The sequence below is a fragment of the Neopelma chrysocephalum genome, unplaced genomic scaffold (genome assembly GCF_003984885.1).
Source record: "Neopelma chrysocephalum unplaced genomic scaffold, ASM398488v2 Primary Assembly neopelma1_22b, whole genome shotgun sequence".
NCBI lineage: Eukaryota > Metazoa > Chordata > Aves > Passeriformes > Pipridae > Neopelma > Neopelma chrysocephalum.
In genome coordinates, this window is record NW_020897690.1 from 23,898,432 (window position 1) to 23,919,801 (window position 21,370).

General features: G+C 36.4%; 1 protein-coding gene across 3 annotated transcripts in view; it reads right to left on the reverse strand.

The window, feature by feature from the left end:
- CDH12 (cadherin 12) overlaps window positions 1-19,104 on the reverse strand; it is a 399,245-nt gene extending 380,141 nt beyond the window's left edge. For 2 of the 3 annotated variants that reach the window (XM_027681912.1, XM_027681921.1), the window contains exons 1-3: window positions 19,041-19,104; window positions 18,334-18,409; window positions 3,402-3,503 (exon numbers count right to left, since the gene is read on the reverse strand). The gene's annotated coding sequence lies outside the window, so the exon portion shown is untranslated. The other variant, XM_027681930.1, reaches the window with a different exon arrangement.
- Between the last annotated feature and the right edge of the window lie 2,266 nt (window positions 19,105-21,370).

Here is a 21,370-nt window from a genome sequence, read left to right on the forward strand (position 1 = left end):
AAAGCTGATCACCACCACAGTCACAGATGCTGAACAATATTTTCCTACATTTCTTTCCCCAACAGAGATATATATATATAATATATATATATATAATTTCAAGTCACATATCAGATTTTTTTTTAAAAAAAAGGTCAGTCTTGCTTCCCCGATTTTCTTGGTTTTCTGGGCAATGGAAGGGCCTCCTCATGACATCACATACATTCTTTTCTCTTTCAAATATTTACAGTCCCTCTACACTTGCTTCCTGAGTATGGAAGTAAAATATTCTTAACGTAGTGGTGGATAAGTTAGAACTAATTTACATGTACACTGGTAACATCTCCAAAGTAAACAGATAAATGTAGGCTTTACAGTACTTATTTAGCAGCCTGAATACATGCAATGGTTTTTCATTTTGAGCTTATTCTTTAATCATAATGAGTATTTGAGTCAAACATTTATACTTAAAAAAGTAGGTGAATTGAAGCAAAGGCAAAGGGTTGTTCAGGACTCCACCATTTTACATTGGGAAAGGTAAGTGGTTTTTTTTGTGTTGTGTCTATTAAGCAAAATTTTAAAACATATTTATAATTATTAACATTAAAAATAGATTAGGGCCTTAGAAAAAAATGGGCTCAGCAAGAATCGATCTTTTTTCCCTCTTCTTTTATGGGAAATGTTAAGTAATCCTTTAATAACAAATTCTTTTAAGATCAATTTTAAAACTTTTTTTTTCATTTCCAAAAGGTAAGTGCTACTGTTGAGAGAAGCTTTCAAAAAAGTTGACACCCTTTATCCCTGAATGAAGATTACATGCACAGTAAGTTGTAATCCTTGGCTTTGCAATACTGTTTTATGTGGTTAAGAAGATGAATGTTCATTGCTTTTAATCCTTACCATGATTTACAAGGCTCTGGTTATCCTTCCCCCAGAGCATCTACAACTGTGCGGTTGTTCTGCCTGCTGCTTAAATTACAGAGACATCTGCAAAATAAATTATGGATTGTTGTCCCACAACCAAGCAAAAGGCTTTTTTTTCCCCATTGTGTATCAGTCTAGTTTTTTCAGACTGGGTGATATAATGATGACCTTGATTGCTGCCTGCTATGCACACTTTTGACCAGCATGTTCCACTGCAAAAACTCAGAGTGAAAAGGAGGGGAAGGAATGGGTTGTGAGGGGCAAAGCAGACAGCTACATAGTGTTTGGTTTATCCATTCAGCTCCTCAAAGTTCACAAATCTAGAGCTTATTTTTCTCATCATAGCAGAAATTTACGTAGCCAAAACAAACATTTGAGCGCTTAAAAATCATTCCAAATAAGGTGAATACATAGCTTTTTGTTATTCTAATACCTCTCTATTAAATGTTCATTAATATGTTGATTTCAACATCTCTACTTGTACGCACGTATATCAATATGAACTTGTCAAACACATATAGGCTTATCCAATCCATATGAAAAGTTGAGACAGATTTTTAATTGTGTCTAATTTTATAATCTTGTAGTTTAAAATTTTATTTCATAATAAATGAAGTGAGAATACAAGCTCATTATCAATAAAAAGTAATATGTCAAGCATGGCAAGGTTCATCTTGTCCACACACAGGCATTCTTAGAGGATATTCTATTCAGTGCTGTTGTCATCAAATTTCAAATAAAATTTGATAAAATCATTCCATGTTGCTTGCTCTCTATTATCCCTCTCATGACATTCTCATACTGTCCACCTGAGTGCCCTGAAACAATATGCGATTTAAATTACAATCCAGGTGTCAAAAAAATAATTTTTTAAAGGCAAAGTGCATGGGAATATGTCATCCAAAAATCATTTTGCAAAGCAGAAACAATAGTCACATCCCAAATTCCTTTGGCACAATTCCAGCGTGCCCAGTCAAGATAACAAGTGCTGATCACATTGACAGTAAGAGAAGTTCTTTTCATATATTTGGCAGAGTCACTGTGATATAACCTAAATTTCCTAATTCCTTTTGACTATGCAGAAACCCAGAGTTTACTAAGAGAAGATACATGACTGAAAAGCACATTTTGCTCTTTGTCCCAAAGAACAACCCGTAAAGACAAACTTGAGCAAAAAAATTGGGATTCAGACACTTCCAACTTTGTATCTGAAGGTTTCATTAGAAATTTATGGAAAAATACATCTCAAATCTTTAAATATTTACATAAGTTATATCACACAATTACCAAAATGCAGCTACATGTAAAAGAACCTATCTTTGTGTTCAGTCACAAAACTACACTGGGCAACATAAACGTACATTATCCATTGAAATCAAGTATGCTTAAAATGGTGTTTGAGCAGAACAATGTCTTACTATAGAGAAACTATCAATTATCTTTTTAAAAAACACAACAGGTTTTTATTTTATTTTCCACTGAAATTAAACTACAGCCAACCTTAACCAACTCTCCACAGCTTTTGTTTTTTCTATATAATTTCATCAGAAGACAATAGGCATCAAGATATTTCTCATTCTACAAATGAGTGCTCAGAGCAAGCATTCAACAAAACTTTGATAAACGGAATATTACTGAATTTCATAATTTCATGTCACCTGTGCTTTTTTCTCCAGCATACAATGCTTCATAGACCAAATTACTAAAAATAAAATATAACCCCAAAAATTCACCAACTGTTGCCATCTTTGGGAGACTGCACCTCAAATTCATTTAGGTTTTTACCTCAAAATACTTTATAATTAACTTCAAAGTTTTAAAATTCATACCTGCTTGATGACTGATTTTTTTTGTCATTTCCCAGTATCAAGTCAAGAATGTAGTAAAACCAGTTTATAGTACATTCAATAAGCAACAACTGAAGTAGACAATAGTGTATTAATAAACATGAGGAAGTTTATGACATTGTTTTTGACTCCTGTGAAAGAGGTTTTGCTAAGGTATGCCTTTGAAAGGAGACAAATACCATTTGACAAAAATAACACCATGCAATTACAAGAAAAAAACATCATGAAAACAAAGCTCAGGGAGAAAATTAGTTTCTCTCCTTTAAAAGGTACAGAACAGACTGTAAAGGTACTTTTATTTTCTCCAATCTACATCTAAATTGAAATAGTCTAAAAAAGGTAACATACAACACAGGTCTTTGTAAATAGTCAATTGGTCAGTAGCAGTGCGATCTCTAGATTGAATCAAGTATTTTTGTTGAGATATGCAGCAAGGATAATTAGAATCCTGGATTTCCTAAGCTCAGTTTCATGGGCCTAAAGCTAAGTTGTGTTTAATATATAAATAGCAACAAACAAAACAAACAAAACAATTCCACAAATTAAAAAGTGAGAACGGAATCCATCAGGTTTAACACAACAAATTCATCCCAATTATTATGGATCTCTTTGAGATGACAGAGACATCTACAGAGTTTTTTAAAAATCTACCTGTGAATATGATGCCACATCTTCCAAGACTTTATATCAGTGAAGTTCAGCCCTTAGATGGCCTCATTCACCACAATCCTCAGCTGATTGGGTCACTAAAGTCTGTAAAAGACATACAAGAGTTAAATTGTCTTTGCCAACTGTTTGTTCTCATGAGAATGAAAAAAATTAACAGCAAAAGCACAGTGATTTGTGTGATTAGGAATCTCAATCTATCAAAAAAAAATATTACCAGACGACCAAACAGCACTTTTTCTGTGCCTGTTGTGTATGACAAGATGAGGAGCACGACACAGATACCCCTTCAAGATGATGGACCCCATTGAACAAACATTCAGAATTAAATTGCTCACGTTCCTTAGCTGTCTGAAACTTGTGGGATTTTACTGCCAGTAGGCATTACTGCAGAACATCATATTATGTCTCTGATTTGTATGCATTGCTTTGGCTGGCTTTCCTTTGTGTTAGCTATCATTCATCACAGCATGAAAATAAACATACAAAGATTTCTTTGGAAAAGGATGGAGGAGTGATAATACAAGCTAGGGACATCATATATAATGATTTGTTCTTTTCGCAACAGTTTTGCAGCCAATTTTGTCACTACCATAATGGTATAAATCAGTATCATATATGGCAGGATGGTAATCTTTTTCATAAGTGCAAATTGATAACTAAGAGAAGCAACTTCCATAACCAGCCCATCCTGAACTGGTACCAATCGCAGCTCTGAGGCACATTCTTGTTTGAACCTTAACCTAATGTTTAGATAATTAGGGGGAACAAACAACAAACAAAAAAACAAATGCTAGAAAATGTTTTCTATTACTTCAATTGGACTAAAACTCGGAGGGTTCTTTGCTGCTTTTATTTTTCATTCATTTGTTTGCATATTGGAATTTCTGAATGCAGATAGACAGAAAAAAAATGAATAGAAAGGAAGAGAAAAAGGAAGTTAAAAAACATGGGAGCCCAAATCTAAGACTGGAGGGACATTAAGAGAGAGATGGCATCAAGATACAAAACTATAAAAGCAGGTAAAACTCAAGGGAAGACAAACTGTGAAACTGGTGACTATCTGGTTGCATTCTTTCACACTCCAGGCAGTGTTCTTATCCAAGATAAAGGGTTACTAAAGAGACACATAATACCCACTCTTTGCCAACAAATTAGATTATATTAAATTAAGGCTTTTAGAAATGTACAAACTCAGAAGTTTCAGGTGAATTATGCATGCAGAGGAGAATAAGCCATTTATACAGACATTAATAACCCAAATCTCCATACTTCAAGGAAACATTAAAAGAAAGGCAAATAGTGTACTACAACATAAATTGTATATTTATAAATACATAACTTGTTTTACAGTATTTCCACTCCCTTCCACTGGATTAATACAGAAGCACTTTTGATACCTTCAGAAGCAACATCATATTGGGGGTGAGGGAAAGCGGGGGATGTGGAGGGAGGGAATCACAGCATTTGCTTTAACTTCAGTGGAAGGAGTATTTATTCAATAATTATTTGAAATTATTAGTGCCATTTAACCACAAATTTGCATGCCCAAAATATTCTATTAACTGAGAATGAATTTACCGTAAAAGCAATTGACTCTAATTGCAATAGCTGGTACTGTTCAAATATTCAGATGACATGGACACGGTGATCTATTTACCCCTTAAATTCACCACATCTGGGAGGAAGGCAGCATGAGAACCAAACCTACCCACTTGTTATAGGTTATACATCTGAGAGCTGAATTTTCTTTTCCCTGCTCTGTTCTAAGAAAACCGGAGTGAGTGGGGAAAGAAAGCCAATTAGCTTCACAAAGGATCTGGCCGAATTCCTGGTTAATGGCCCATCAAAGACTGGGGGGTTGCTGGCCGCCCTCACACAGGACAGTTTTTAGTTTTGCTGGATTCTCTCTCGAGGACAGAGACAGGGTCTGTGTGCAGACAAGCCTGCTTGTCTGACTGCCCGTCCTGGTCAGCCCGGACTGCTGATTTCAGCGTGGCCTGGGAGCTGTCTCTTGTCCCCAGCCCAAATCTGCTGTGTTTCATCGGAGAGTCTCTGTGCTCGCTGGGAGAAAAGGAGGAGCTTTTGGGGCACCATCAACTGAGAACAACAGTGAGTCCTGTTGGGGGTGAACTGCCTTCCTTACCCCTTCCTTCCATTGAGGGTAGGGTCCTTCATCTTCTTTTCGGCTCCTCCCGCGACCCGAGACCAACCCCCCAGACCCCTCTCCCCGCGTGGTGACCGCCAGAGCCCAACAGCGCCCCCTGCCGACCACAACACAGAACTGCAGGCCCTGAAACTTCAGCGATCCAACAGCGCCCCCTGCAGTCCACGATTAGGACTGCGCTAAAGGACAGCGCTAAAGGTCATCCAGACCTTTTTTTTTTCCTAGGACTACTGTCTAGTTTTTTGTGTGTTCTGTTACTGTTTTTGCTAACATACATATATCTTTTAATAAAGGATTGTTATTTCTTCTGTTGTTTTTCCACATTTCCTCGACTAAAGGCCCTTAATTTTGAATTTACAATTGCTGAGAGAGAGGAGTTTGGTCTATCTCATAACTCATCTTCTTTAGTAAACATTCCAGTCTCTTCAGACTGTGACACCACTTAATAAGAGAATTCTTTTTAACTTTCCTGCTAAGGCAAGCAGGATTTGAATCATATGCTTTACTCTAAGCTTACCAAACCAAACACATCCCTTTTTCTTTTCAACAATTTACTTGTAGCCATTACACTAAAAAAATTAGTATGCCTAACAAAAAAAACCCTCACAAAACAAAAAAAGCATTCTAAGAGGAGAAGAACCTCAACGCTGTACAAACTTCTCATGTCCCAGAAACCACTAACAGAAAATAAAAAATCCAGAGCAAAACAACTTGCTTTTTCTCAGTGTTAGTTCTTTGCGTTACTGGATTTGATAGCAACAATATTAACTTTATGGATTAATAACACTTGGTATCAGTTCAAAACAGCAGCTGAAGTGTGTGTTCAGAACTACATACATTGCAAGAGTCTAGAGTCGGCTGAGGTAGAAATAAATAAAAAAGTTCAGAATGTGGTATTAGCACTGCAAGTTCCCATTTCCTTAAAAATATTCCTAACATGCAGCAGACAGCCCTAGTTATTTATTGCTTGGCACCTCTTACCAAAAACATTGGCAACCAGAAAGAGATCATAATGACTCTCACTGCAAATAAGGAGTAGAGTGGTTCTGTAAACCTTATAGATTTTTTTCTCAGTTGCATTGATTAAATTTGAAAAATCTTTTCTGCAAATACCTTGTTTACTTAGCTGGAGGAAAAGTACAGCATGAGAACTGTAATATACAGTTTGCATTAATCATTGAAACTGAGATTAACTGGGAACTATAGTTCTATTTCAGTACATTAGAATATATTTGCATTCAGAAAATTTTTTGAACACATTTACAAAACTAAGTTAAAGCTATCAGGATTGTTATTATCCCTGAAACTGCAGGAAGTACCGAGTGATACAGAATGTACATATATGGTGAAATATCATTCACTTTCATTTACAGATATTTTTCACAGTAAAACAAGTGAAGAAGTCACCTCACTTGTAGTACATGAAATTATGGTTCCTTACTCTCTTTTGGCTTTGTATGTGGACTGAATTTCATAGTGCTTTTCTGTCTGTGCCCTCTTGGGCATATTTGTGAAGCTGGCATTTGGGACTACTTTTTTTTTCTTTCTTCCACATTGCCTTTACATCAACATTTATTGTTCATGAGCAAAAGGGCTTTGTGCAAGATAGAAATTTGGGGCTATGCCCCACAAAAAAAAGTCGTTCAGAAAGAACTTGATCATGCACAAAAAGGTTTTTCTAATCCTCACTTCTCCCTGTATTTTTCAAAATTCTTATTTTTACGTTTTACTGCACTAGTGTGTTTAAAGACATTTGGCCATGAAACACACACCAGAAAAACAAGAATGCTACATAATTTTTAACCTGTCCTCAAAATCATAATAGCCAGTTTTGTAAAGAATGACATTTTCATCTGGGCTTATTTGATAATATGCTTTCCAAAACAATTATGCAGCAATGTACTACTAATAATGCTTTCATGTTTACTCATTCACAAATCAATATTAAAACAACCAGTGCTACCTCCTTTGCTGAACTCTGAAATTCCTGTAGTAGAATTCAGTAATAAAGCTTTCATGGGCTGCAGCACTTCAGGGTAAGCCTTTGCATCCACCTCTGCATTTTCCCTGTTTCTTCTGCTTGCAGTACATGAAGGCTGTTTCCTGACTTTGCCGGCAGTCAAAGCAAGATGCATCCATTACACTAAAACAACCACAACAGTATGCGCTATGAAACGATCATATTTGTTCACCCTTTTAGCACTTTGTGTTTTACAAATACACGTCTGAAAAGATTCAAAAAGATCCTACGCAAATCCAGTGGGTTTCTAAATAATTTTTCTCTCAATGGAAAGAACAATGCAGCAACCTCTGAATCAGTGTCTTCTAATATATTTTTTATAAAAAACATGAACATTACTCAAGTTTTAAATGGTCCATTTTTATTCTTTCCTGTGTTTTGTTTACTATAGAACTAAACACTACACAAATATCTCTACTAGTCAACTCTACTAGTTGGACTAGGTATATAGAAAAATGAGACAGGGATTAATTATACTTTAAATGCTGGGGGCTTGGGACCAGTTTTAGGTGAGGAAAGGGGGCTGTATATGAGAGAAAAGGGACCTAACACCTCACAGTGACAATGCACAGCATACAGTCAAACTATAAATTTAAAGGCATTTAGAAGAAAAGGTAACAGTGAAATACACAAAAATAAATACATTATTAAATTATTAAATTAAGCACAAATTATATAAAGGGCATGGCAATATAAGCATGCTGAAGCAATAGAACATCCTCCTGATCTGCTGAGGACTCAGAAAACATATTGAAGAAATAGGCAAACTAAAAAAAAGTCAGGAAGTGTGCCTTTGTAAGCAAACATTGCAACCTTCTTTATAGTTAAAAGGAAATGGATGGTGAAGGAGATGATAAATATAACTAAGGTTTACTCAGAAAAGTAAGAGGAGGACAAATCATAGAGTTGTTTAGGTTGGAACAGACCTTTAAGATAAGGTATTAACCCAGTACTGCCAAGTCCGTAATGCTCCAACATTCTAATATGACTCTCTGGGGTTGTTGAGATTGCCAGCAATCTAAATGATTCCTTACAGATGCTGGTTTCAGGTGGCATTAATTTTTAACATCAGGTCATCCAATTAAGGAGGAAGAACACAATCGACACAGAGAAGGAGTTATAAATCTTTGGCAACTCAATTCAGTTATGAGTCATCCATTGACCCAAAAGAGGTCAAGTAAAATCCCAAGGTCAAATAGATTCATATAAACTACTTGATTAACAGTTTTCTGTGAATTACAAATGACAAAAAAACCAACCAAACAAACAAACAAAAAACTTCTATTGCCTCACATTCTTTCCTACTAAAAATAATGAAAATAATCCAATTTTGAATGAGCAATATCTTTATAATGAGATGTGCCATGTGGACAAAACAGGAATACAGTGGGTTTAATTCCTTAACAAGAGCCTGATGGTTGCTGTTGATGCTTTCATTGTGCCAGTGGACAGCAGCTTCTCCCATCCCTCACCTCCCACAATACTTAGAAAGTTGAGAAAATGAAGAAGTTTTCTTGTCCTTTTCTTCCTTAAACTCTGACAATGGTAGTAGCTATTTTTGCAATGTGAGTACCAGTTCACTAGGAACTGGAATGAAACCAATCACTGATTTCACATAGCAATTGCACTGCTATCAGAGAGTAATGATTTTCAGTCACTACGGACTTAGGTTGAATCTGAACTACCAGCTCAAAGGTCAAAAGCTTTATAACCAATTATCAATTTCCTGGTCCATCCAGACCCCTCTATTATCTTGATTTCCTTTGGAAGATTAATTCTGTTGCCATAGTTTAATCAAATAAGCCTTTAGCTCTGACATTTACTTCCATCCTACAGCTGCTTCTTCATAGAAAAGAGCCAAGAAAACCATAATAAAATTACTACTATAAATATTGCAAAAAAATTAAATACTGACTGTTCAAGATTTATCTAGGAATTAAGACAGAGAACTTTGTCAATACACTGAATAATATTTTATGATCTCTTGACATCCATATTTTGTCTGAATTTTCAGACATGAATTCATATGGTCCCAAACATGCAGGGCAAATAAAGTATGTAAAAGTATTTAGTCGTATCATTAGACAGTCAAAAGTTTCAAAGAATTGTTGAAATACATAGAATCTATACCTGGCCTTCTGAATACCATCTTCTGGACTCCAGTCAATTTGCCCTAAACCCCCTACCCTATAAAGGTGTCATTTAGTTGAAAGATAAGTGTGACAGGATTATCTAGGATCATGCTAGACTAGTTGTGATACTAGACAGCAGTTTATTTCTATCTCCAAATCAAAAATACAAAGATTTCCTTATATAGGTTTTGGTCTTTCTCTTCCCCTTTCATATCACGTATATACCTCAGGAGAAATGAGAGGTTCCTTTAAAAGTTCTGCTACAAAAAAACCCAAAACCTAAAAACAGAAAACCAAAGAAGAATTTTAAGATTACTTCTAAATATATCTAGTTTACTTCTCAGAATAAATCATCATAACCTTCCAAAGTATTTTTGAGTCTTTTTTTTTTGGAATAGCTTACAGAACAATTGTGCTGAATGCATGTTTCAGGAACAACCTGAAACTGATTAATAATTTGCTGTACATAAATTCCTCTGTGAAATGATGCCATATGTCTACTTGGTTAATGGTTGTAGGAAGATAATTTGTCTAAGTGGAAAAACAAATGGATATTTCCTTAGTTTCTCACCATTGCCTCTGTAAAAACCTACTCACACAGACTCAGAAGTGCACTTACATATATATATTTTCTTTCTACTAGATAACAGATTTTTATTACATATTTTCTTTCAAATTTAGCATATTTATTATTGCTATTTTTCTTCCATTGCCTTTTAGTAATTCTAATCAATTTACTTGATAAAAATATTAAAATTCTGAATTAAAGTAAAAAAAGGAACATTGCCTCTACTTTCACACTAATAGTACTTCCATTGAGCACATGGGCTATGTAAAGATTGAATAGCACTGAAATACATGCAATGTGCTGAAGCCATATGCTCTCATTTGATACGGGATATTACCATGTTTTTGCTAGTCTTATTAGTATAACATAACAGATCCAAGCTGATTTCATAAGGTTGCCATTACACAGTACATTCAAATACTATCCACCCCAAAATTTATTTTTAATAGTAGCAAATATCACTTTGAAAACAGGATGACAATGTAATTCTCTACCATACTAAGAACTACTCAACAGAAGTTTGAATGAACAAGCAAACAGTCTACCTTAGTTTTAGTAAGGCATCTGGAGCCCTGGTACTGTGTTTACTCATGTAGAGGAACAAGCTCTTTCAGCAGAAATTAAGACCACCTGTACAACGGCAAATTTGTGTTGTGTCTTGCAAAATTCTCAGGATTCGAGATAATTTTTATTTTCCCTCTGAAGCTTGAGATAATCAAAATTGCTTACTTGCTTCAGAAAACCACTGCCAAACAGTAGGTTTTATTCAGTGCACTGCATTTCATTATTACCTCTCGGAAGCCACTGTCTTTCTTTGACATTATCAAAGTCCAAGGTTTTCAGCAGCAGTGAACTTGAACCTTTCTAAATGTTCCAAAATGCGTATTGTCTGTCTGTTTACAAGTCTTGGATTAGACTCCAGTGCTGAAAAGACAGTTAGCTGCACAAAAGCTTTCAATTACAATTTTCAATTGCACTTTTCAATTTTAAAATTAAAAAATTATATGAAATTACTGTTCAAAGTACTTGGTTATCAGTTATGTCTTATAACTAGGTTAATTCTCTTTTTATTTTCACCTCTGTGGTGGCAGCTCCTCTAAGAACTCTATGAAACATAATGAAAGTGTTAATAGTGTTTTATTCTGCCATTACATGAAGCACAACTTCACTGGTCATGACTATGCCTGGGGGTGCTAGGCCTCATTTCTGTTCTAAGGCTTTCCGCAATAGATATTCCAGCTTAAAATTTTTATGTGGTTGCTTTTGGCAAGTAGAATTTCAAACAGAGTAAAATATTTTGGTAGGTTAATTCTGAATTTATTTCTGGAGATGCTCTAACAAAGTCAGCAGAAACTAGCTGGTGACTTTCTGATGTTCTTATCTGGATATTGATTGCAGTGTTCCTTGGTAATTATATTGTGCTGTTACCTCTGGACAAAAGATGATTATTACATTGTTTTAACAATTTGTAGTCTATATATAATTTTTCAAAATTATACTGTAGTTAGAGCTCAAATTTCCCAGTAAAAGAGCTATAGATTCCCTAAGAAATCATTCTACTGCTTTGTTGGAGCTGTTCAGGAAAAGCAGGTTTTCTATCATCATAACAGCAAAGTATGAAGGAATATTGTGCCATCAACCAGAGCAGGTAAATAAATGCAAACATAAGCACGTAACAACTGTAATTTATAAGTTTTAACAGCATCACCTGCAGTCTTAGCCGTCAATAAAAGAAAAACCCTAGTAACACCACCCCCATTCCCTAAAACACCCATTGCCTAAGCAGACTAGTAGAAATCAAGTAACAAAGTATATCCAAAAATCCATTCAATTCTTTCAAGTTACTTTTTTCTGTTCTGGAATTTATAAAACATAATGTTGCTAAAAAATACATGTAAAGATAAAGTCCTATGCAACCATTCAACAGGATAATGGGATGTGAAAGTCATTGAGTAGCCCAAATGGCCTCTGGAGGGTCTGAAAAAGTGGCAGCAGAAGTCCCTTTAACTATGATGCCAACAGCCACAACTACGCAGAGGAAGCAGAGACAGAGAGGGAATAAGTAGTCCTAAATATAAGCCAAAACTCTTTTTCTCTGTGTTCCTCCTACAACTAAATGAAAAATGTATGGCAATAAAGGACTTTCTGCTGATGATCTTCTGTATCAGATAAATTTCACCTTTGATGACAATTTTGAAAAATATTAAACAAAGTTAATGAAATTCTGAAGTGGAGGAGATGGGGGCAGTGGGGTAGGTGGGGAGGGAATGGGAGGTTTGTGAAGTCAAAACCCCCCAGACGTATGGGAATTTTCCATAAGGCAAAAAAAGTTATATCTGTTATTAATTTCTTTCTTGTAAATAGAGCAGAATTTGTGTTCGAATTACAGGTTATTATTATTTATACTGACACAGAAATAACTAAACAGCCAGAAGCTATGTTCAACAATATAAAACCTTTTCTTTTCATTTTATATAATATTTTTATTAATCTGAACTATAAAAGGTCTTATTACTTGCTTGAAATTTAACATTTTAATCCATAAGGTTAATGGAGCTTTATGCATCTTCTATGCACCTAAGCTTTATATGTTTTCACGTTAAATTCCTAACATGTTAAAAACATGTAAATCCTGGGAAAAATTTAGGAACAGGAATCTATATTAACTCTTTCCTATGAAACTGTTTTCCCAGACAGTGACATAACAAAATACAGTAAAGGTATAACAGTAGTACATCACCTTGTTATTGTCAATTCAAGGGCACACCTGGAGATTCAGATGGTTGGGAAAAAATTCGCAGCTGTGATAAGTGTCATGTCCGATTACAATTTCATGACAAGCATAGTAGTAATTTTACATATGAATATACCCGCTGCAGAGCATGAAAAGTTTATGATTCACTTAACTACCAAACATTGGAGGTACACATTATGCATAAGGGGAAAAAAATGTTGAGATTTTGGAGCAGAGGTAATGTTCTTGTTTCTCAACAGAGTAGGAACTACAATCTTTTATGTTTGCAGCAAGTCACTGAGATGAGAATAATTTAGCTTAATCCAGCTGGAACAGTAGAACAAACAATGCAAGTCACGCTCTTCTCTGTGTTTTTCTAGTTCACTGAAGCTAGCATCAGTGCCAGTAATAGCATTTCTGAGGCTAAGAAGTCAAACTCAAGTGTTTAATGAGACACTGCTCATGTCTTTACGGTTCTATTAAAATATAGCTACTGACCCAAGTTTCTTCTTGGTTCTGAGTGATGCACCCATTAACAATGCTCACTGCATCCATGATAGAGGGAGGAAGTGAAGGTCCTCTAATGTTTTTATCTTCAGGAGTATGGATCTGAGACAGGACAAAGAACTGGAAAATAACCCTATTTCTAATTCCTTTGGCTTGTCTATGCAATGACATATTTTGTTTTGTCAAATCAAACCTACGCACAGAATGGGAGAAAAAGCAAGACACCTTTGACACAGGGACTGGCAACTCCATAATTCACTAATGATAGAGAACACATGAGCCAGGAATGGATGCATTTTGGTCAACTATGGTCAGGCAATTGTTGATTATCTGGGAATGGCATTTGAGTTTCTAACTGTTATTCCCAGTTAGGAGCTAAGTGTAACCCTAATTTTCATATCAAAGGGTTGTGTACCAGAACGTGTGTGAACCCTACACAACTTGTACTACAGTAACAAAATCCATCCTTGGTGACTGGGAATCCTCCAGCACTTGACCTGCACTTGATGCAGTTCCTTCCGCAAGTTCCTTCTTGATGCATTCAGGTTATTTCAAAGATATTACCTTGTACTTCTACACTAGTAACTTTTGTTGCAGAGAGAACACAAGTTCTGTTTTCTTCAATTAAGCTACCTGTCAGTCATTTAAACTTGTTTTTAGTGTGTGATTATGCAATTTCTGTAGTAAACAAACTACAGAACACAAGTGTAAACAGAAAAACCAATACTTGTGCATTTTATTTATGTGCATTTCACTATAAACCTTCTCAGCATTAGGAGTCTATCCTCTCTATTAATCTATCAGGATGAAGGTTTGGTCCCAAGTACCCAAATTTACATGCTCATGTCATCCTGTGGCAGCTGCCCATCAAGTCTGCTTATTCTATAGAGAACCCTGTTTATAAGCTAAGTACAAGTCTAGAACTCTTGATGTCTTCTAAATACAAATTTCAGCCACTTCACAATCAGAAAGAATAAAATTTGTAGGCTGGATTTCAACCTGAACATGGTGATTTGGTCTCCATGTAATATTATTGTATCATCATTTCCTGTTATGAGCGATAGGAAGAAAGTCACTGTATCACTCTGATACATGCTATATGAAATCAGCTTTGATCATACAAACCTATTGTTACTTTAGCATCACTTCAAGGAACAAAAGTCTCCTCTAAAAGCCACAAAATCTCTAGAAATCTTCTGGAATATTTTTACTGGGTTTTTAAAATCCTTTCAGTCTTATTTATGGAAAGGATTTTTAGAAGTGTTTTACAACATTGCTACATTATGCGATGAGTTTTTCTTGGCATATTTACTAAGCTCACATTTAATAGGAAAATGATAGCCAGCGCTTCATCTGCTAGAAGACTATTTCACATTAGAAAGGATTTTATTTGGCTACAATGAATCTTTTTAATTTAACTCTGTTTTGACCAATTTCTTCTCCTATTCTTAGCTCACAAAGAGGACATTAGGAAAAACCTGAGACTGGTTGAAGCCTCTGCCATTGTGTTGAATGAAACTAATAAAGCAGAGTGGCCAGTGAGAGCCATAACTGGTAGGAGAGGATGATGCTTCCACAATATTCCTGTCACACCCAGCCAGCAGGCCAAATCTTGTCGGTAACTATTTTCCTCTCCTTTCTCACCTTCTTTCTTTCTTTCTTCTCTCTTTCTTTACTCTTTTAATCTGTTTTCTTCTTTTACTCTTTTCCTTCTCTTGGGGGTAACTTAAAACCAATGAATTGTGTTTTACTAAACCTAGTATATTGATTGTTTGTAGTGGGGGTGTTTTTTGTGGAATGGGTCTTTGTGCTGGGTGTTTTAGTGAAATATTTTTCTTGGCTGTATTTTAGTCCTGTAAAACCTTTTGCCAAAATATCTTATTTTCCTCATTAAATTAAAAAAATTCTCATAGAGAAAAATATGTAGTTTTTCTTCAGATGCAAATTTGAGGTTGTAATGAACCAAAAGGCTTTTAAAAAGTCTTAAATAAAATGTAACCACTCTGGGCAGTTTATGGCTTAAAATCTGGAGTGTAACACTGGTAAATCAGATTGTCCTGGATTACTAAACATTTCAACTTCAAAAAATCTCTGTTTACACACAATATACAGTTCAGGTACACATTAGATTAAGGTCAAATGCTGCTATCAGTAAAACTTGGTTGGCATTTCTTAATATTTACATTTTACTATTCAAATTGTATTTGGAACCTATCTGTAGGACGACATGAAAAAGACTCCCCCAAAAAGCCTCATTTCCCTAGGACTACATTGATCCTTTCTGACAGTGACTATCCAGGAGGGCAATATGTTATAGAAACACACACAAACAGAAAGGCTGCAAATGAAGATATTAAATGTTTCTAACCCTAATATTGAAAAGCCAAACCAAACAAACATAAATCCCCCCACAAACGTTGGGGGCTGCAAAAAAAGATTTTTTAGAAAACTGTTAAAACTTTGTACAACTGCACTGAGAGTTGGGACATTATATTGTATGATGGGGAAAATTGTCACTTTAACACTTAATACTATTGTTTTCTCATAAGGTGTAATTAATCCTTGTGTCAGGAAAAGACTTAGCTGAAAAATTTTTTAGTGACTGGTGAAAACATTTATTTGGAGTCTGTAAAAAACCCAGCAACTACCTATTTCCTGAAGGACTGATGAGGATGAATAATGGATCTGTTTTTCCCTCATATTGTCTTGGCAAAGACCAAGTGATTTTGGGAGCCATTGAAAGATATGCGTGAAAAATGAGTTTGAAATATATTTAAATAATAATCTAGCAATTTTACATACATTTTTTACAAGAGTGATCAAATTAACAAGGTTAAGTTTACTGAACTTTCTCCTGGAAGTATTATTTTCTTATATTTCTTACTCAAAGAGCTATATGGCTTACAAAACCAAAATAATAAAAAACAACAACAACAACAACAACAAAAAAACACAAAAAACCCCAAACCAAATCAAAACAAACAAAAAATCAAAACCGAAACTAAAACAAAACTAAAACCAAACCAAAACCAAAACCAAAACCAACAACAAAAAACCCCCATTGCATTAATTTCTAAAACTCCTCATATTCCGACACTGATTATTAGAGGAGCTTTCATCTAGCAATGTAAGTTTAAACATAGATATGGTTTCAGGAATGCTTCTCCAAGGAACCCATCACTTGCAATTCAGATGCAAGTAAAGAAAAGAAAAGAAAGGAAAAATGCAGCAACAGCAGCCACCGTCACCACAGTGGTATCTCATATTGGTATTCTGAAGGGAAGCATTACTGACACAGTGTTACAGGAACTATCATAGTTACAGGCCAGGGGAGTAAATTAAAAACAGTATGATAGCTGTCTTCACATTTTTACAAGCCAAGCAACATGATACTTGAGATTGGGTTCTGTTTTAGCAACACATTTTTACAAGCCTGCTGCTGTGATTAAACTGAGTAGTCCTTGTGCCTTTGCTGCTCAAAAGGGGCAGCACAAACTGCATATATAGTCTCGTCTCGGAAGCTTTCCAATTACAACAGGAGTCCATGAAATCTACCCATATGATAACGAGTTCTCCCAGAAGGATTTAAAGGTTAACTCCAAAATAGCTCTTCAGTGACCTTCTTAGACCTATTTTCTCCCATAATGTCTGGCTTCCTTAAAACTAAATTAACTCTCTTTCCCTATGTAAAATGATGAAATACGGCTGCCATACCTAAATGTTTCTTCACATGAAGAATGGGATCTAATAATGTGTTCTGAGACAAAGAAGCTTCTGAAGTAAATGGACCTGGATAGTGTAAATGCAGTGTAACTACGACACACTTACATCGTAGAGACATTCTGATCTTAAAGAACACTGTTCTTTTTTTTTCCTTTTCTTTCCCAGAGCTTTACCAATTGCATAATACTAAAAGAATAATACTTTTTTTCTTATTTTGGTAATCTGAGAAAAAGCAGATTATTATACAAATAACAGATAAACGTTAACTCACTAGACAGCTGTGACTGTATATTTGCAATAAGACATTACAGCTTTTCCTCCGTTCCTCATAATTAACATGTTGTGTCTGTGCTCAGTTACATGGAAAGTAAAGTTATAATCCAAGTTCCTCCCTCTGTACTTCCTTGTGTTTTAGTAGAAAAGCAAATACTTTACTTTTGTCAGGGAAGCTGGTAAGGAAGACAATGAGAAGTATGTACTTAACCTGTAGACATTTTGCTACAAAAGATAAAACAACAGTAAAAGTGGAAGTGAAAGCTTCCTCACCATTCCTCAAGTCTCAAATCAGCCTCACGTGTGATTTACACGCGGTTTAATATTTTTAGAACTTTTTCTATGACTAAGGACACTTTGGTATGTGTTCAAAACTTCCTGCTATCATAAAAAATACAACTGTAACTTAAAAATTGTAGTAGCAAGTTTCATAGCACAGTAAAGAAAATGAAAAGCTAAATAATTAAATTTGAATTAGAATCCTTGAAATTAATCAAACATAAAAGAACTCCGATAAGAAAAGAATCGTACAAATCCCTTGTGTACTTGCGCCATCTACTGGATACTGCTGAACGATGACAAAAATTAGACAATAGCGCACACAGTTTGCTGGCAGAATTCTGGCAGAAATATGTCTCTACTTACTCCCCAATAAACTAAAAAGTGATACATAATAATACAACTGAGTGTTCAAGTTCCCAGAAACTGTTACATGCACAAGTGTAGCTTCTTTTCTACTTCAAGACTTGAAGAAAAATATATCAAGCTGCCTTGAACAACTCCTCCATTCTACCTGAGTCAGATTCTTCGGAAGAGTTTTGCTGGAACTCGGAAACTTGTATTTGGTGTATGCAAAAAATACTCCGCATCTGCAAAACAACAGTAGTGGGATTTAAGATGCTGTCTCTTTTTTGTGGTCAAAATACTTAAATGAAAGTTTATTGTTTAGTTCCCTGTCTGGAGAAACACCCTCTGGTTAAAGGAATGTCTGGATGTTTCCTCAGAACTATTACAAAATGTTTAACATACTTAAAAGGCAGGTGCTAAAAAACTTTAATTTGAAAAAAACCCGAAATATTTTAAAGTTTGAGTTTTACAGATGGTAAATTAAAGTTGAGGTTTATCAGAGGTATTTAGAAGACTGCAATAAAAATGTAAAACATACTTACTCTGGGTCACATGGCTACGCATGTTTCCATTGACTTCAATCAACCTTGAAAACTACATCAGTGATCAATAAAGAAATTTTATCTGCTTGTAGAAAAAAGCGCTCTTTCTTAATAGAATTTTTTTTTACAAGATTAAGGTAAAAATTGACAAGGAGTTACAAGGAATACTCTGAGTACTGCAAACTGGCATCTGATCTGTCTGCAGATTTAAGGGAGCACAGCAAAATCATGTCCAAGCTAAGAGTTTTATCCCATCCCACAAATCCTGAATTAATTGTATCCCCAGCAAATTCAGCAAAAGGCACCTTATTAACCCTAGAAACCAACTGACCTGAACAAACAAAGCCCCCATACACTTGGAAAGGAGATAGGTCACCACAGTCCATATATGGAATTGACTGGGTTGTTAACCATAGAATCATAGAATCAACTGGCTTGGAAAAGACCTCCGAGATCATCAAGTCTAACCCTTGATCCACTACTGCTGCGGTTACTAGACCATGGCGCTAAGTGCGGCATCCAATCTCTTTTTAAAAATGTCCAGGGACGGAGAATCCACTACTTCCCTGGGCAGCCCATTCCAATGTCTGATCACCCTCTCTGTAAATTTCTTCCCAATATCTAACCTAAACTTCCCCTGGCACAACTTGAGACCATGCCCTCTTGTCTTGCTGACAGCTACCTGGGAAAAGAGACCAACCCCCACCTGGCTACAACCTCCTTTCAGGTAGTTGTAGAGAGTGATGAAGTATCCCCTGAGCCTCCTCTTCTCCAGGCTAAACAACCCCAGCTCCCTCAGCCTCTCCTCATAGGACTTGTGCTCGAGTCCCTTCACCAGCCTTGTTACCCTCCTCTGGACCTGCTCCAGCACCTCAATATCCTTCCTGAACTGAGGGGCCCAGAACTGGACACAGTACTTGAGATGTGTCCTCACCAGTGCTGAGTACAGGGGAAGAATCACTTCCTTGGACCTGCTGGCCACGCTGTTCCTGATCCAAGCCAGGATGCCCTTGGCCTTCTTGGCCACCTGGGCACACTGCTGGCTCACGTTCAGCTTCTTGTCAACCCAAACTCCCAGGTCCCTCTCTGTCTGGCTGCTCTCCAGCCACTCTGTGGCCAGCCTGTAGCGCTGCATGGGGTTGTTGTGGTCAAAGTGCAGGACCCAGCACTTGGCCTTGTTGAACCTCGTCCCGTTGGAATCAGCCCAACTCTCCAACCTATCCAGGTCCCTCTGCAGAGCCCTCCTGCCTTCCAGCTGATCAACACATCCCCCAACTTAGAGTCATCTGCAAAATTGTCAATCCCCTCATCCAGATCATCAATAAAGATACTAAGTAGAACTGGGCCCAACACTGATCCCTGGGGGACACCACTAGTGACCGGTCGCCAACTGGATGCAGCACCGTTCACCACCAGTCTCTGGGTCTGTCCATCCAAACCAACTGCATTGCTTCTCCCTCTGGCAAACACATTCTTGGGATTGCAGAGGACCTGGATGAGGAAATCCAGTGTGTAATTCAAAGAGATTTAACTGTAGGGGAAAATAACCCTTGATTTGAGTTGTATGTTACAGAATCTTTTATAGCGGGAACAACCTGAGCCAGTGGAGGATAAGCCTCGCAGGAAAAACTGGGCAAATACAGCTGTGACCCCGCTTGAGTTGTCTTTGACACCCAAGAACTCAACACAATATCCTGCTTCTCCTGTCTTGAACAGTACAGTTAAGCAAGACTGAAAATGGAAAGACAGAAATTTATCTACAGAAGAATGTGGAAACAGAAAAAAAGAAAGCCATGAAAAAATGCTGAGAACTCCATACTTATATTGCCTGTAACAATGAGAATAACAACTCAGTATTCCAAAAGGCTCTGAATTTCATGTAAAACAAATAGACAGATGTTGAGAGTATTTTAGACAATGCAGGACATAACATATTGCTTCAGGTCTGCCTGCACAATCCAGCCTATGTGCCAGTCAGTGAGGACCTGTATCCTTGAATAGCAGATGTGTGGCCTTCCTGCACAATCCAGCCTACGTGCAGGATGGTGAGGACCGTGTGCCTTGAGCAGATGTGTGTCCTTGAGCAGCAGATATGAGAAAGCTGCTAGAGGTAAACAAGAAGAAAGGATGGTATCCAGGGTGTTGGAGGCCACGGGATGGGGGGTCTGGAGGTGCTGGAGCGTGTGCCTAGGATATGTGAGCCAATAAAGTTATAGATATAGTGTGTGAAGACAGATGTAACCAATAGAGAGTTAGAGCGTGTGAACCCTGTAGGACCCTATATAATGTGTGCGATTTTGCAATAAAGTGGAGCATTGACTGTACCTCCATGAGGATGTGTCTTTGACTCTGGAGCTCCTTTTTTGCATCTTCTTGCTAAAGACAGAAGCATCACACTGCACATAAATGTAAAACTTTATGCTCTTCTGCCATAGTCCAATCTTAAGACACTATTCCAATGTCACAGAAATAGAAGTATCTGGAAGATTTTTATAAAAAATAAATTTATACTACCATTCTGGGAAGTTTTGTCCACGTCTCACACAAAAGTAAACTCTCTCCTTAAAACTGAATCCGTGCCCCTCCATCCGATTAAAAAAAACAAAGTAAAACCAAAACAAAAAACCCAACAAAACAACGAAACCCCCAGATTTTTTTTTA